Source organism: Sinocyclocheilus grahami, unplaced genomic scaffold, assembly GCF_001515645.1.
Source record: "Sinocyclocheilus grahami isolate Dianchi unplaced genomic scaffold, SAMN03320097.WGS_v1.1 scaffold429.1, whole genome shotgun sequence".
Taxonomy (NCBI): domain Eukaryota; kingdom Metazoa; phylum Chordata; class Actinopteri; order Cypriniformes; family Cyprinidae; genus Sinocyclocheilus; species Sinocyclocheilus grahami.
This window is the reverse complement of record NW_015505608.1, coordinates 302,355-318,810: the sequence shown is the minus strand read 5'-3', so window position 1 is coordinate 318,810 and position 16,456 is coordinate 302,355. Positions and strand designations below refer to the sequence as shown.

The 16,456-nt window shown below is 36.4% G+C and overlaps 1 long non-coding RNA gene across 1 annotated transcript; it reads right to left on the bottom strand.

Moving 5' to 3' along the window:
* Positions 1-2,036: 2,036 nt before the first annotated feature.
* On the bottom strand, positions 2,037-3,692 carry LOC107551670 (uncharacterized). Its single transcript, XR_001604787.1, has 3 exons — positions 3,635-3,692; positions 2,285-2,356; positions 2,037-2,092 (listed from the first exon to the last, which is right to left on the bottom strand). It is a non-coding gene; the product is annotated as an uncharacterized lncRNA (long non-coding RNA).
* Between the last annotated feature and the right edge of the window lie 12,764 nt (positions 3,693-16,456).

Below are 16,456 nucleotides of genomic sequence, written 5' to 3'. Positions count from 1 at the left end.
AGCGGAGCTTTTATTATGCCACAGTCGACCGCTTCCGAGTGTGGGGGGGAAAAAGCAACGCTGTTTTATCATACTAGATACATTTGAAAGTTCTGTTATAATGCTGTGCGGTCGCCACCGGTCTATTAAAAGGCACAACATATTAAAGCGTCTTTGGTGTTTCCATGTTTTCTACAAAACAAAACCGGAAATCGAGGGTGTATGACGTCATTGGCAGGCGACACAATGACACTATGGACACGCTCCGTGTCACTATTAAAATTGCTTATTTCTCTGGATTTAAACATTCTTCGAAACATTTGGGATAATGTAAGTACACAAGTCAGCAAAATATATAACACTGTTCTAGTGGTTTTTGGATATTTTAATAAAAAAATCTTACATATTGTGCCTTTAACTTATACATACAAACAAGAAAAGGGAAATAAGACATTGTTCTATTTCTTATAAATCACTTCACTCAGCCAGTTTACGTATATTAAAGAAAAAGTTAGCGATTTAATCAACATAAATGAAGATAAATTATGGAGATTACCAGGTCAGCAGCTTGGCGGTAAATGGTTACTCGCGGTTACTCGTGGGAGAAGAATTGTTGAATAAAGTCATTATTTTTGTTTTCTTTGCGCACAAAAAGTATTCTCGTAGCTTCACAACATTAAGGTTGAAACACTGATGTCACATGGATTATTTTAAGGATGTCCTTGCTACCTTTCTGGATCTTGAACGTTTCAGTTGCATTATTTGTGCTCTTCTGAGGGTGTTTGTGGATCAGGGAGTAGGGTGTGAGAGCCCAGGGGAGTTTCTAGAGCTCTGGGCACCTTTCAGTCCAACAGTTCACATCCACTGTCTTAAATTACTGCCAGTAAATGAACTGGAGCAGTGCTGAAGGAGCTGATGGAAAAGCAAGCATACAGTATTTCACCACATCTCAACAGCTGACTGTAATTATGCTAATAATCAATTCTCCACAAATTCTCTGTCTGTTACATTTGCAGTTTATCAGTGACTGTAAATCACGTGTCATGCTTTTATTTTTGTTTCTAAGCTGCTTAATTACTTAGCATGTCTGTAGGCTACTTTACGATTTTAGATAGTAGGAAAGATAGCTGACTGGCCGCAGGGTACTGGTTCTATACTAGTAGGCCTACACAATCTGGTTTTGAATGACTTTAGGTTATAGTAAAAGTATTTACCTTTCAGCAAGCAACTGTAATCCGTGTTCAGCATTAAACGCCTGCAGACAGACAGGTGTTTTTCTGTGAGCGAGCGCCCTCCTGTGATGGGGATTTTAACACGCCACCATCACAGCGTCTAAGACTGAACTGTACAGTGAATATATTGTTGTTAGTGTGCATTATACAGTGAGTATATTCTTATTGTTGTTGTTGTATCTGTTCGTTTAGGTACTTCTGGAACACGAAATGTGGTTGTGTTTATCCTGGCTGTAACTGAGTGCCCCAAAACCAAAAAGTGAAAATTACTAAATGGTAATTAGATGATTACAATTTGTATTAAACCATTACCAAATTATTAGCATAAAACTATTGAAATTGTAATTATTTAAAAGTATCTGATGGTAAACTCCCTTACGAAAATGAACCATGGTTTTATTGTAGTAAAAGTGTAACCATGTTTTTTTGGCATATTAATTACCATTTGTATAACCACAGTTTTACCACAAATACCATAGTTAAACTGGTTAGTGTAGCAAAGCCATGGTTAATTTGTGGTTACCATGGTTAAACTATAGTAACCATGGTGTTTTGGTTTTATTTGTAGTAAAACCATGGTTAATTTCGCAAGGGCTTATAACTGCAATATAGTGGTGAAAACGGCACTATATAACTGAAAAAGCCTCCTACTGTTTTTCCCCCAAAATAGCCACTGGATAAAGTCAAGATACATTTTTATTGTAACTATTGACTACGTTGACAATAGTGATGTAGAAGTATTCACCATGAAGCTTACACAGGTGATGTACCTGAGAGAAAACGGATTTCACAGGGATCTCATTTTCTCAATGATCTCAAGAAAGCCAGGAGAAACGTGAAGGCTCATGATGATCCTTGTCATCATGGTATGCTGAGAGATCCTGTCAGAGAAGAGATTGTAGTGTTGTGATAAGAGTCAAAGCACTATCAATAAAAGAGATGATTACGATCTGCGACTAATAAGCATGAATAATACGTGGAAAATGAACATTCCATCAAATATGCATGATTTACCATCTTAAATGCCACAAAGGATTAGAGGAATAGAGAGAGTGAGAGAAAAGGACTCTTACTGTCATTGGTTCCTCTTTCTCTGTCTCGTGGTGCATGAACTGAGAATCAGACACAGGTTTACTGATGCTCGACTACAAAAAAGGAAAAAGAAAAGGATGAATTGTTAAGCTTAATAACGTTTGCTAACAAAATTGCTAATCTTGATAAAAGTTTTTAAGGGGTAATCAAACAGTTAAATACAATATATAATACAAAATCTGTTCATTACAAACTATAGGCTATTATCAGAATAACAATCTGAGTGAAAATATTAACATGAATTAAATTTTTACTACAGAGATATAGCCTCTAGTAAAATTTTTCATCAAAATATATTGTACAACCTAACTCGATTGGGTGATTTTCACCTTTACTCAGATTGTCCCCAATCTGGGAAGAGCATCCCATCCAGTGTTCTTACAGTTAACTAAAACTAAACTACTAAAAGAATGAGCAGATTTGAAATGAGTATTTTGTTATTATTTATATACTAGTATATTATTTATTCAGATTTTTTTTTAATTTACAGTTTTTATTTTCATTATATTATACGTTTTAGTGATTTTGTATAGTGCTTTTGTCATTTTTATCTATTTTTCTATTCTATTTATAATTCCTTTTTTCTATTTAGATTTAACATTATTTCGGTTTTACATTGAGTAATTTTGATGCTTAAACATAACTTGTTTACTTCATTTAGTGGCAAGGCAACATTACTCATTTCCATTCAAATCTTTATTAGATATTTATTTATTTTAGCTTTAGTTTAATTACCAAACCAATTTGAATAGGTTTAATTAACAATAACAACACTGCATTCAGATTTTAACATGAGCATATAACTTCTAGTAACATGAAATAGGAATTGAGCAAAACTAATAAAAGTATCATAGGAATTTCCATCTTCCTTAAAAGCATTTTCACTACACATTTTTAAAGCAAACATTTCACTCTCCATCAAAGAATTTTCATCACATCCCCTTTTGCTTTCATGACAGCAGCACTCGAGCTGCACAAGTTTGCATTATATCTGATGTTCGTGTTCCTCAGCATGATTTAAGATGATCCAATGAAAGCAAGAACATCTGAGTGTCTGCACAAGGAGTCACACAATCAATCTGACAAATATACTTATTTGATCACTGAGAAATTGTGCAGAATGTTTCCCATTCGTTTTATGTCATAATGTTTTCAAAATGTTCAAACTTTCTATCTTCACACAAGTCTCAAATGAAATCGTTTTCTATTGAATATTTTTCTTTTTTTCTCTCTCATTTTTAAAAAATAAAATTCAAAGAATTCTCTCTTTAATCTAAAACTAATTTAGCTGCAAGTGTAAAATAAAGTATGGATCTCTCAGCTCTACTCACTGTGTCTGAATAGGAATACTTCTTCATGGGAGGAGGAGGTTTGTGAGTGGGTGGACTGCTGTATAAGAACAGACACAAACACACAATCAATACAATTTTATTCTAGCTTCATGCACTCTTTTTTTAAACACTTGAATGTGAATAAGTTTCAGAAATAAACAATAAAGAAATAAACAAGATTTTGAACAAAAAGATGAAAAAAGACTATTAATTGGATTCAGAATGATAATCAAAATGTAGATAAAGTCGATCAACACCCCAAAGCTTGACAGTTATTATTAACTCTTCATTGGTCGACATTTTATTCCATAATGTTACACAGTTTTGATGCTGTTTTATGTCTGATGATTGTGTTAGATTACATGTGGAAGCATCTGTTGTTTAGGTTTCTTCTTCACTTGTGTTTTTTGGAAATTCTGTAAAAAAAGATGTGTACTAGCGCCTCTACAGTATAACAATGAAAACACAGATTCTAGGAGCACAATTATAGCTCAAATATATTTAGACTTTTTCTAAGTATAAGTCAAGTATACTTAAATGTCATTTTAAGTATATTTCTGAGAAGTACATAAAAGTAGACTAAAAGTATACCTTCCTATTTTTAGTTTAAAAGAGGTATACTAATAGCACACTTGAATAAACTTCTTTTTCGTAAGGGATGCTGATGATACTCAACTATATATCTCAACAAGACCAGATGAAACTTCTAAATTATCTAAGCTAACAGAGTGTGTTAAAAATTATTGTTGACCAATAATTTTCTCATTAAATTCGGATAAGACAGAGATATTACTTATTGGACCAAAAGACAGTACACAGAATCTCTTGGATTACAATTTGCAACTAGACTGATGTACTGTTACTTCCTCTACAGTCAAAAATCTGGGTGTTATATTAGATAGCAACATGTCTTTTGAAAATCACATTTCCCATGTTACAAAAACAGCATTCTTCCATCTTAGAAACATTGCCAAGTTATGAAACATGTTACCTGTTTCTGATGCAGAAAAGCTAGTCCATGCATTCATGAGCTCTACACTCTTAAAAATAAAGGGGCTTCACGATGCCATAGAAGAACATTTTTGGCTAAATGGTTCCATAAAGAACCTTTAACATCTGAAGAACCTTTCGGTTTCACAAAAGGTTCTTTGTGGCGAAATAAGGTTCTTCAGATTACAAAAAGGTAAGAAAGAGATGGTTCTTTAAAGAACCTTTGACTGAATGGTTCTTTGTGGAACCAAAAATGGTGCTTCTATGACATCGCTTGAAGAACCTTTTGACGCACCTTTATTTTTAAGAGTGTAGACTGGACTATTGTAATGCACTGCTAAGGTGGTTGTCCTGCATATTCAATAAACAAGCTACAGTTAGTATCGTCTGTTTGATTATGTCTTTAATTGATTTTTCCGTACATTTCTGCCATATGTACATTAACGGACAGTCACCACTAAGCTACCACTAAATATTGTAGAAACTTAATTTGCTGTAAAGTTGCTTTGCAACGATTTGTATCGTGAATGAATTGAATGTCAAATGAATTTCACATCTGTGTTTTATTTGTTTTGTGTAATAATGATAATGACTAACTGACATTACACACAGCTCATAAAAACAGCACATACTTGAGCTTGAATGACATAATTATCCCATCACACAAGACAGCTGATTCATTGGAGAAAAAGCCTTTAGCAGTATACCACAAACACAGAAAGAGATGGAGAGAGATTGTGAGTTGTAGAGGAAGTGAAGGTCACTGCAGAGGCAGAATGTAAGTGCGTGCGTGCGTGTGTGTGTGTGTGTGTGTGTGTGGAGCAATGGTGCAAGAAAGCAGGGAAAAAACTCAATCAATCATCAATGTGACATCTCCGTTTATAAACTCCAGTCTGCAGCTTAGAATCTCAGACAGAACATCCATGTGAGGCGGTTTACTGCCACATAAACGGGTAGACACAGATATTGCAGTGCATTAACTTCAGTCAGTCACAGCGACCAAGTTGGTCATTAAAGGGATAGTTCACCAAAAATGGAAATTCTGTCATCATGTACTGCAAATCTGCATGTTTAATTTTATTTAAGTGATTTATTTATATTGTTTTATATATTTAATATTCATTGATTTAATTTAATTTAAACATTGCCCTGGTTTCCAAACTTCCATCCAATGTGCTCTTTGAAATGAATTTAGTTTCACTAAATAAAATTTTCCTCTACTGTTTGTCAAAACCAGATTAGAGATAAACGTTTGTCATTTTGTTTATCTTTCCTGTGGCCTTGGCTCATAGTTCAGAGTAACTGAAACTAAAAGCATTTTGAAAGCTCTTGGGCTCAATAAACCACAGTATGCAGTAATTCAGTTACGGTGATTAGCATCGGGTCACATGACCCATCTCTGCCGAGACGATCCTATTTCACACGGTGTGTCTAAAGTGGCAGGTTGATGGGATTCATTTGTTGAATAAACAATTTAAGGTGAATTATGGATGTGTCAATGTGAACAGACATATGCAATTAGGGGGATTATGGCTGTAGACATGATTCTCCGTCAACGTAAGACCACAAATAGACCAAGTGTGTGTGTGCAGAAAGGAAGCCAAGCCTCCAGATCCACGCTTAATAGAGTTAGATTATCAGCATCCATTCTGACTGAGTGGAATTTGACATCAGAGAACATTTCCCATGAGACATCGCATCCTGGTGAATAACAATAAGAGAGAGACAGATCAAAGAGAGATGATGGCACATCTGACACTGGAAACTCAAATGTTCAAACACAAGTTCTGACATATAACCCAGCATTCATGATGAATCCAACCTCTGAAGCTCATGTAATGCCCCCAAAAGCAGCCGGAGGTAAACAAATGAGAGTGAATGTTAACTTTTTAAACCATTTTTTTTTTATGTGGTTCCAGTGGTGGTCCTGACCGACTTTGTGCCCTAGGTGGGTACAATTTTTAACAACTAAAAAAGTAAGATGTGATAGTCTAACTGTATTTTTCGTTTAGCGTGCAAGTAGATAATCACGTTTATTTATATAGCACTTTATGCAATACAGATTACAGAGTATATAATGCAGCTGGCAAACTGTACATTCAGTTAACGTTGCAACAATAAAAAATTTCAGCAAAAAAAAAATAATCAATGATAATATCATTGAACCAAATTACAGGATATGGTTTAACATTAATTTTGCACCCTCATTTAATGTTGAAATTTAAGGTCCTTGCACACTGTGTCCGAAATTTTCGTTCTTTTTTTTTCTTGTGTATTGGTCATCCTTTCATATCAAAATGCTTGCTACGAATGTGAAAATACAGAAAATCGAATCTGATCCGAATTTGTTTTTATATAGCGGATGAAAGCTTAGGAGGCAGTGTGTAAACATGATTGACACAACGTGAGGTCGTATTTATTTTTTAACATGCGAAAATTTTGGAGGAGAGTTTTGGACTCAGTATGCAAAGACCTTTAAGCAAAAACACTGGTAATATCATTGAAACAATGGTACACTGTAATGTTGATTTTACATCAATGCAGTTGAATCAACACTGATATTTCAACCAAAAAATGTCTTTAAATCAACATTATGCTGTGATGTTGATTCTACGTCACTGCTGCTGATTCATCAATGCTAACATATAACATTAACATAAATAATCAACGGTAATGTTGTTGAAGCGATGTTACAATGAGATATTATAGTTCAACACAGCAATGTTCATTCTAAATCACTTTTGTTGAAGCAACATTGAAAACGCAATTAAAATTTTAACAGTTACATCAATGTTGCAATTTGAGTTAAAGGGATAGTTCACCCAAAAATGAAAATTCTGTCATCTACTCGCCCTTAAGTTGTTCCAAGCCTATAAGAGTTTCTTTTTTCTGTTGAACACAAAATAAGATATTTTGAAGAATGTTGGGAGCCAAACAGTTGACAGTAGCCATTGACTTTAACTGTTTGGTTACCCACATTCTTCAAAATATTTTTTTGTGCTCAACATAAGAAAGAAAATCTTTCAGGTTTGGAACAACTTGAGGGTGAGTAAATGATGACAGAAATTTCATTTTAGGATGAACTATCCCAGATAGCTTACGTACGTCTGCAAGATGTCTGTTAAAGGGGTCATATGATGCGATTTCAATTTTTCCTTTCTCTTTGAAGTGTTACAAGCTCTTGGTGCATAAAGAAGATCTGTAAAGTTGCAAAGACTAAAGTCTCAAATCCAAAGAGATATTCTTTATAAAAGTTAAGATTCAGCCACACCTACCTAAAACAGCTCGTTCTAACATGCCCCCACATATCTACGTCGCTATGTGGGAAGATTTGCATAACGCCGCCCAAATGTTCACGCAAAGAAAGAAGGCGCTCACAGATTGTAAGTAAGTTTTTTATATTTAAAGAGTTTTTATATTTTATATATTTAAAGTGAGTTTTTTGGGCAGTGTAGAGTAGGGCTTGTTGTTTGTCATTTCTCCGAACACAAATGCAGACATGGTTTTATGTTTACGTGGCGCGATGCAACGCAACGCGTAAAAAAGACAGGAAAAGTCATTATAATCCATAATTATGTCCCCACTGGACGCAACGAATGCCTCGTTTATAATGGGTTTTCATGTTTTTGAATCATCGCTCCGGCCGGACAGGGCATCACAGTATGGTAGGGGCGTAACATTTCCGTCTCACGCTTGAGGTATTCGGCCAATTGTATTGCAGATGAGCAAACACTTTAATAAATACATCTTGCCGTAAATGCAGACGTTCCGTGATGTATGTCTGCTATCAGGGATCCCTTTAGTGTTGAAACAACATTAACGTTTCAGATACATTTAAATGCAACATCAACATATGAATGATGTTACTTAAGAGCAAGTCAATTCAACTGTAGTGCAGAACAGTCAGAGACAGGAATGTTAAAATGTTAAAAACAATATTTTAAATTTGCTGAACACAAAATTAGAACTATGGATGTAGTATCATTGAAGTCTGTTTATTTAATCTACATAAGAGCAGGCTTACACGACAATGATGTCGAAATTTGACAACGAAAAAATTTGCGTACCGACGCCAACATCGTCAAACGATCACAGACCTGTGAATACGACTAAAAATGCTGCATTATGCATGCCAGGCCAGTAGTTGGCAACGTCGCTTTGTTAAGAAACACCACGCACCTGTGCACATTTCTACCGGCTGAACATGTAATATGCATGTGCATAACATCACTGTTTAACAAATTAGCGTTTTTGTAGTTTACATAGAGACGATAACAGTATTGTTTTCAAAAGTTTGCGTGTTCAGGCACGTTTGCGTGTAAATGACTGGACAAAATACATAAAAAGTTTTCAATTGTTACATTATTAGTCATGTCAACGCCCTCTTAAATTAATAAAGCTTCAATAACTCTCACCGTTTCTACAATTAACAATTGTAAATGGAAGCATTGTGGCAGGGGTGTATAGTCTTCGAGGCACTTTCCAGCTGAATTTATCTCCAGTCCAAATTAATCACACACGAAGGGTCTAATTAATACAGGCCTTCAGGAAACTTCCAGGCAGGTTTGTTGAGACTGGGCTCTGCATGAAGATGGAAACAATCAAATTTTTTCTCATTTAAACCACATATAGCATGCAACAATTGTTCCCAGTTCAACTTGTAGAATAGCTGAACTACAGACTCATTGCAAGTTATTGCAAACGCTTGATTGCAGTTGTTGCTGCTAAGGGTGGCCCAACCAGTTATTATGTTTAGGGGGCAAACACTTTTTCACACAGTTTTGGATTTTGTTTTCCCTTAATAATAAAAACCTTCATTTAAAAACTGCATGTTGTGTTCACTTGTGATATCTTTTACTAATATTTAAATTTGTTTGATAATCTAAAACATTAAAGTGTGACAAACATGCAAAAAAATAAGAAATCAGGAAGGGGGCCAACACTTTTTCACACCACTGTAGGTGTTTTCAGTGACGATTTCTTCTAAGCTCACTGACTGGGGAACAGCCACTAGCATTCTACATGGATGCTTGCATGATCTCGTGGTTGTCAGCTACAAATTAATAGTTCAATGTCACAGTCTTCACCCATGTGTGCTGTCGGTTTCCTTAAAATTTCAATGCTGATCCAACATACTTTAAACATTGAAATGTCATTCTCAACCAAGATGATGGTTTGGATAAAAACATTGTATCAATGTCACCTTAATATAAATATCAGGGTCTCAAGGTAACATTTTTGCATACTTTTAAGGTTATGATTAGACCTTAGTGAGCTAGTTTTGCAACAGAAAATATGCTATCTATAGTTGCAGAACATCCTGACAGGTAACCTTTTTTTACCTACATTTTTTTCCTCAAACATTTACAGTCTGGCATCTGCTTTTCTGGTTATCATCATCCCAGCAAGTTTATCTTGTGCATTCTCTACCTCTGACTTTGAACGGACATGTGGTCACCATTCATTTCACTCGAGTTGCGTCGAGCACTGTAATATGCCACATATATGCCATGCAGTTTGACTCACCCCATCACTCTTCATGATAACAATGCGGCACAAGTGTGTGCGTGTGTATGTACCTTCAGCAGTCTCATTCATCACACTCTGCCCAGCACTAATCACAGCTGAGGCCTAGACTCAGCCCATGCATTTAAACTGTCTGAGGATTAAACTGATGTCAGCGACGCTGAGTCTCTGTGTGTGCATGAGTATGTGTGCGTCTCTCCGGGGAGGCAGTGAGGTTTCTGCCACTGCGCATTAAGGCAGTAGACAGTAGCCACAGGAGGAGGCCGAATCCCCATCTACAAGGTCACTGCTCCCTCAACACCCACAGCTCCTGATGTCACTCGTGCGATTTTTCAATATTTCAAATACTGATTTTCTCAGAAGCTACATCCAATCATTCACTCTTTTGTGGTCTAGGACACAAACATGTTTACTTGGTTAACATAAGGACATATTGTACTATAAACTTACATTGTTTCTATATAAACAATACAAAAGTTAATTCTAGCTATAAGATTTGATTGCTTAGTGGTTTGGGATTTTTCATGGAATCTTTCTGCACGCCTATAGGTGGCGACAAGTGACTGTCATTATGTGTGAGACACTGAATCGTTTAGTTAAACGATTCAGTCAACAGTTTAGAGAATGCATGGTTTAATTGATTCATTCAGGATGTGAATGGAGGAGAGGCTTCACTACACTGAATAAACAGCTTTTTAGTGGAAACGGCCAGTGTTGGGAAGGTTACTTTGGAAATGTAATAGTTTACAGATTACAAGTTACCCTATTTAAAATGTAATAGTAGTGTAACTTTTTCAATTACTTTATTAATGTAACTGAATACTTTTGATTACTTTTCAAAAATTCTAATGAATATTTTCAACTGTTAATCATTTTCAAACATTTATACCATGCAGGGTTAACCTTACAGTAGTGCTCGACACTGATTACTGTCAGACTTTCAAAATACTTTATCACTTGAATTAAGATAAAATTTGAACACATCCACCACAAAATCAGACTTTAGTACCGCCTTTTATTTTGAGATTGATCTGAAGTTCAATGCAGATTTAAAATCATAAGAAATAGTTTTCTGATACTGTTTTTGAAACCAAATCTTTGCATAACTACAGGTAACACTGCATCTAACAATGCTTTGGATTTTTTAAGTACAGTAACCAAGGTTTTTATTTAAAAAAATTTTGGCAAATGGATTACCATTTGTCTTTATTTTTACGGTTAAACATGGTTAAACTGTGGTTAGTGTAGCAAAAACCATGGTTAATAATTTGTGGTTACCATGGTTAGGTAAAATCATTGTTCATTTCCGTAAGGGTTGTGTTGTTGTCTGCCCTAGCTCCCCCTAAACCTATCATAAATAATATGATTATTTGTCTGCTAAATTACTACTGTAACTTTACAGTAGATAATAATGATGTCCTTTAGTATAGTATTTTGACTGATGACTGATGAGCAAGGGGCTGCTACTGCTTAACTAAGTAAACAAAGACAAAACTACAATAGCATATTTACAGATGAAACTGACCTGCACTTGAAATCCTGAACAGTAGTTTTGCTTCTCTATAAGCTCTACCTGTGTGCTTCCACAGTCCACTCCATTCTCTCTCTCGCATTGATTACTCTGATCTAAACCGTTTGGCGGAGGCGCAGAGCGCGCCGAAGTGCATTCCCAGTCACGACTAACTGATTCATGATTTACTAGAGATGTATTATCGAATGTCGAATTCGGAAACAATCGCTTTAGTACATTCGGCAGGCAATTATATAATAACAATAATATTTAAAAAGCGGGCAAAATCAGCTGCCAGGCCACCGGGAATTGTCCCGGTTCTCCCGATGGCCAGTCCACGCCTGATTTCCACAGAGACACGCAGAATGTGCAGGATTCATATATTGTCTTTTTGCTGCTGAATATTTACAGACCCTAGCCCATATCGCGTTTTGATTCAAGTGTACTGACCTACTTTTGATTTATTCATCCAAATGTTCTATATTCCGTGACATTCCGCGTTATAGAAGTTCCAACCAGTCCGTGTTTTCCGCATTGCGGAAATTATAGGGCCGTATGTCTCATATTTTAGAGTAGTCAGAGCAATTTGGGAAAGAAATCAATTAAATCTGTATGTGGATGTGTGTAAATATTCAAATGTAACCCCTTTTGTAATCGTTAACATTTTCATAAGTAACTATAATTTAATTACAAATTTTTTCTTAGTAACTGTAACTGATTACAGTTACATTTATTTTGTAATTAAATTACGTAACGCCGTTACATGTAACTAGTTACTCCCCAACACTGGAAACGGCTCGTCATTTAATGAATCGACAGCCTACTGGCTAATCTCCAACATGTTTTACACTAAGCAATACTTTTGGATTGAAATATTTTTAGAGTTTACTTCGGAAAAAAAATGCTGTTTTATAAGAGAAGTCACTGACATTTTACGACAGGTGGGATTCAGCTTACGGCATTTCTCATTCATTCCTATGGTATCCGTAAACGGCGATACTCCCTGCGTTCCATTCGGAAGAGTTTATCCCTATGCCCCAATCCCTTCAAAGGGTTTACCCTCCGGAGTGAGAGTGTCGAAGGGTTGAAGGGTGTAGGGGACCAAACAACTGTTCCTTGAAGTGCCCTTCTGTGTCATCATCACGTGCCCACACGGAGGCACCGTCATCGTGCAAAGAATCTGCGCAAAGGATCATGGGAGCCCGAAGTGTCCATCAGTTGTACCCTTCGAAATCCTTCATTCTGAAGGGCCCTTTGAAGTAGCCAGTTTTGAGCACTTCGGTTTGGAACGACCCTTCAAAATGGCAGCCATGACTGTTTTCACTCGGAAGTGCCCTTCGGAGGGCGATGTATCCCGTTTGGAACGCACCGTGAGTGTCCACAGATCTGACTGAAATTCAATGACGTCAAGGCTGTAATGTGATTCGTTATTAAGGCACACGTGATCCAAGTTGACCGTTACGCTTTCTCCAATAGTAAGTAATACAGACCCTTTCATCTCTGATTTCGCTGCATTCCAAAGTTCAAGCTTGGTGAACTCTGGCCTGTGAATTCGCATCACATGACACCGTGTGGCCAACGGCAGATCGATACGTCACACATCTGAATTAAAAGAACATACATTTAAAACTGCAGCGCTGCAGGAAAGTGGAGTAGATTGTATGTTTTTACATTTTAGGTGTATTATAATTTGTTGCATGTTAAATTTAGGGTTTTAAAAAGACACTGCACAGCGTGACGTCATATCACGTCCGTTGCAGCATGCGAAACAATGTGCTAAAATGCGGTTCAGAATTCAGGAACAGATTCATTCAGGAACGAATTAAGTGATTCATTGAATCATTCAGTCAACTGATTCAGAACGTCACTAAAGTGTGTTGCTCAGAGACGCAACAGGCTTTGTATAGATCTGTAATTGTTGGAGCAAAAACAGACAAAGTAACCCACAATATTTTGTCTAAAATGTAAGTTACTTAATAGTAATGTATTGTTTATGGTTGTATTTTAGTTATAGTTAGCACCATGTATAATTTTTGACAGGAATTAAAACTATGCAGTGAGGGGTGAGATGTAGGCCTACTATACTTCAGTAACAACAAGCCAGTTGTTCAGGTGACGAAACATATTTCCAGAACATTTTCAGTAGACAAAAACACCATTAAACAGTGATGTAAACAGACTTTATAAAGTCTTTCTCGCAATCTCATTTTCATCCATGTAAAATTCTAAACGGTATATACAACACATTTGCAAATCATGCTGTAATTATGTGACATACCTATGAGTGAATCAGGATATTCAACAAAGTAATTTGTAAATAAATAGGGTACTACTAGTACTGATTTCCTGTGGACTTAGTATTATTTTATGTATGAATCAGTTTTGCAACTGAGGACGACCACAGCTGTCCTCAAGTGGATGTTTTGTCCCATTTAGCTCACTTCTGAGGACAAATTTGTCCCTAAAGTATAGCTAAGTAAACACACACACATTGCTGTCAAGTGTTAAAAATGACTCTCACCAGTGCCCTTATAGTCATCAAAATCATTTTTAAACTTGTGATCTCGCATACACTTCCATCCATTTCCCCTAAATGCACACAACCACATATATGCTGCTAATTAAGTGTTGAGGAAACACCACACTTTCTGCTTTCCCCTGTATTCTCTCAGTCATCAGGATTATATTTAAATGTGTGATGTCTCATACGTTCTCTCTCCCATAAACACCCACAGTCAGACATATGGAGCTCATCAGGCATGAAAGGGCAACCACGTGCACTTTCCTTTCCGCTTCTCTCAATCATTAAGACTTTTGGGAGAAGCATCTTCATCATCTCTCCGGTAATTTCTGTAGGTATATAAAGTTTAATTATGTCTCACTATATCTCAGCATTCTTTTTCCAATCCAACTGCTTCCTACTGGCTTGAGCCTCTAAATTGTCTATTTTTGGACAACAAGCCAGGCTCGTCAGTCATTTCTGTTTTGTCCATTATGAGAACACAATTAATTTTACTATACCTCTTTAGTAGGGTCCAAAAGTCTGAGAGCTCTAAAGTGAAAATGCTTCTTTTTTGTATTTTTCTAATTTAATTCAATTTTCTCATTACAAATGATATTAAGTCAAAGCTTAACAATAAAAATGGCCTGAGGCCAGCTTGAGAGAGTTTAAGTGAACTGTCACTTTGTGACTTATTGGATCAGCACTTCAGCACTTCGCTAATCATGCACATACAATCTTTTTACCCTAATTATCCAAATGTTTTTGGTGAAGAAGGCTTAACATTTGATGCTGAAAAAAAAAAAGCTTTAAATGTGTGAAAATGCATTATAATTATAAGTAATATTTTTAAATCATTTAAAAATAAATATTAAATAACTTAAAATGCATATATAAAATGTGAAATTTATATATATGTATGTAAATGTATATATATGTTATATATATGTAAATTTAAAATTATAATACTAATATTGTATCTTCATTAATAATAAAAAAACACATTTTTATTAGTGACCTCGAAATAGTGCAGAATCGTAAAGGTGTCTCAGTCATCTTATTCATTTTACATTATAATGTTTTCTTGTTTTACATTTTTCTAAATCCTAAACTTTCTCTTTATTTATAAAATCGGTTTTGAATCTCAGATTTTGTGTTTGTGTACATATACTACACAAAGCTGTACAGGAACCTGCGTTTTACATTTAAAGAAGTGTGACTGAATAAAAAGAGTGAGCAACAGTGAAAGAATGACAGTTTTCCCACAAAAATTTTCCAGCTCCCAACTCAAAGTTAACGTGTTACTGCCGAGGGCAGACAGTGTGTTAACCTTTCTAACCTCTATCTGTATTACACACATTCGCACACACGCACAGGAAGGAATTTATCCAAGCACACTCATTAAGATTTCCATGTATTAGCATTTAGCAGTCGCTGCTGGGCAATAGTGCTGCGATCGCTCGTGTTTAGAGATGCAGATGTATTAGAGCGCCGTGGTTTAAGGCGCCTGCCCATGGCCTAAACAGCCTTGTGACTGAACCAACCAGTTCCTGATTACTGGGCCATTACCCCAATTACACTGCCGCATACAGCCACAGGGGCCCGATCGCTGGGTGAGCGCGTGTGCTCACTGATGTGTGTGTATTTGTTTACCTGTTCGTTAGCTGGGAGTTATTCAGCTTCATTAGTGAGCATTCATGCTTGCTACAGTTGTAATTGCTGTGTTTTCCCGCCACAGTCCGCAGCCACATTCCAAACTCGCCCCAACACAGAGGCTTTAACCGGAGCGAACACACCCCTACACAACCCAGATATTCGAAGCATCCCAAAGCCAACAACCGCACACCCCACACATCCCTGAATATCTGAGATTCTACCAGCATTGTAAGGACAAAAAGCATTTTTTAGCCCAAACCAAAGTCCATGTGCTGTTTTCCAGAATCCGTATATGAACAGCATAAAACCTTTAATTACACACCCGATAAAAAGTCTTTAATGTGACTGAGTTATTGCGACCTAACAAGGGAATCTGCGGCTTTGTCCTGTGCCACAACACCCACTCCATTATCTGCTATAAAAATAACAGTGAGCTGGGAGAGAGAAAGAGAGAGAGAGACAGAAAGGAGGACAGTAATGATCATTACAGACATCCATGTTGTCCTTTTCTGCCATGGATGCTGCAGGGCGGGTGGGTGTCATTTTTTGTGTGCAAAGTCTATACCGTATTGATTAATGCTATGCTCTCTCTCTCTCGTTCATTATTTGAAATTCTTGCTCATCTAGCTATTGGCCTGGC